General features: G+C 43.1%; 1 long non-coding RNA gene across 1 annotated transcript; it reads right to left on the bottom strand.

Annotated features, from left to right (window-relative positions):
* Window positions 1-499: 499 nt before the first annotated feature.
* LOC309400900 lies at window positions 500-842 on the bottom strand. The gene is made up of 3 exons (XR_014176732.1): window positions 825-842; window positions 663-725; window positions 500-567 (listed from the first exon to the last, which is right to left on the bottom strand). It is a non-coding gene; the product is annotated as an uncharacterized lncRNA (long non-coding RNA).
* Window positions 843-1,235: the final 393 nt, after the last annotated feature.

Genomic DNA, 1,235 nt, shown 5'->3' with positions numbered 1-1,235 from the left:
CGGCCTGCTTTGTGGGAATGGCTTGCTAGCCATGTGACTGGGTGGGAGTGGCTTGGCAGTCATGTGACCGGATGGGAGTGGCCAAGATGTCACTGAATTCTTTGCCCCAATGGATGAACTACAAAAAGAAGATATAAAAAAGGAAATTTATTATTTTGTGCATTTACTACTTAAATAAGATTAAAATAAGTACCCCCAAAAATAAAAGAGCTACTTACAGAAGAAAAATGACTGTCATTGTCAGTCTTCAGTATCACTGACTCCAATGAATGGCCTGCACAGAGAAGAGACACAGAAATGAACACTTCCATTGCATGCACTGCATTGGGATGAAACCAGCACATAAAACAATAAAGACAAGAGAGAAGATGACTACCTTGCCGGTCTTCTGCACCACCACCTCACCACCTTGTTCCAATAACCTGAACAAAGAAGAGACACAGAAAGAAGACTTTAATTACATGCACTACATTAGGATGAAACAAGCACACAAAATAATAAAAAAGATTACTGTCCTTTTCTGTGTCTTCAACATCACCAACTGACCACCTTGCTCCAATGAATGGCCTGCACAAAGAGACACAGAAAGGAAGACTTTAATTGCGTGCACTACTATATTAAGGTTGAACCCAGCACACCCAGCAATAAAGACAGCTATTTACAGAGGAAGGATGACTGGCCTTGTTGGTCTTCTGCACATCACCTCACCATCTTGCTCCAATAACCTGCACAAAGAAGAGACACAGAAAGGAAGACTTTAATTGCTTGCACTACTATATTAAGAATGAACCCCAGTGCACAAAGCAATAAAGACAGCTACTTACAGAGGAAGGATGATTGCCTTGCCAATCTTCTGCACCACCACCTCACCACCTTGCTCCAATAACCAGCACAAAGAAGAGACACAGAAAGAAGATTTTAATTGCATGCACTTACACCTTACATAAGAATAACACAATGAAAGAGATACACTCAAGCAGAACTAATCCCCAGGATCGGAAAGACAACAGAACTGGGGCCAAGAGTAATGCAGGAAAACAAAAACAGGGCAATCAGAAACCAGCAGCACAACTCAACACATTAGCCAGCACTGGCCACTTCTCTCTGCTGTAATGCTTCCTGGATGCAGATTACCACTCTGAGCCTGAAGCGGCGGGAGGAGAGGGCTGCCTTGGCATCACTAGTTGGCACAAATTTACCGGGTCAAAAGAAAGGCCAAGAGAACGTGCCTTGTC

Source organism: Natrix helvetica (assembly GCF_964273705.1).
Source record: "Natrix helvetica genome assembly, chromosome: Z".
In the NCBI taxonomy this organism is placed as follows: domain Eukaryota; kingdom Metazoa; phylum Chordata; class Lepidosauria; order Squamata; family Natricidae; genus Natrix; species Natrix helvetica.
The sequence above is the reverse complement of the archived record's forward strand: the minus strand, read 5'-3'. Positions and strand labels throughout refer to the sequence as shown.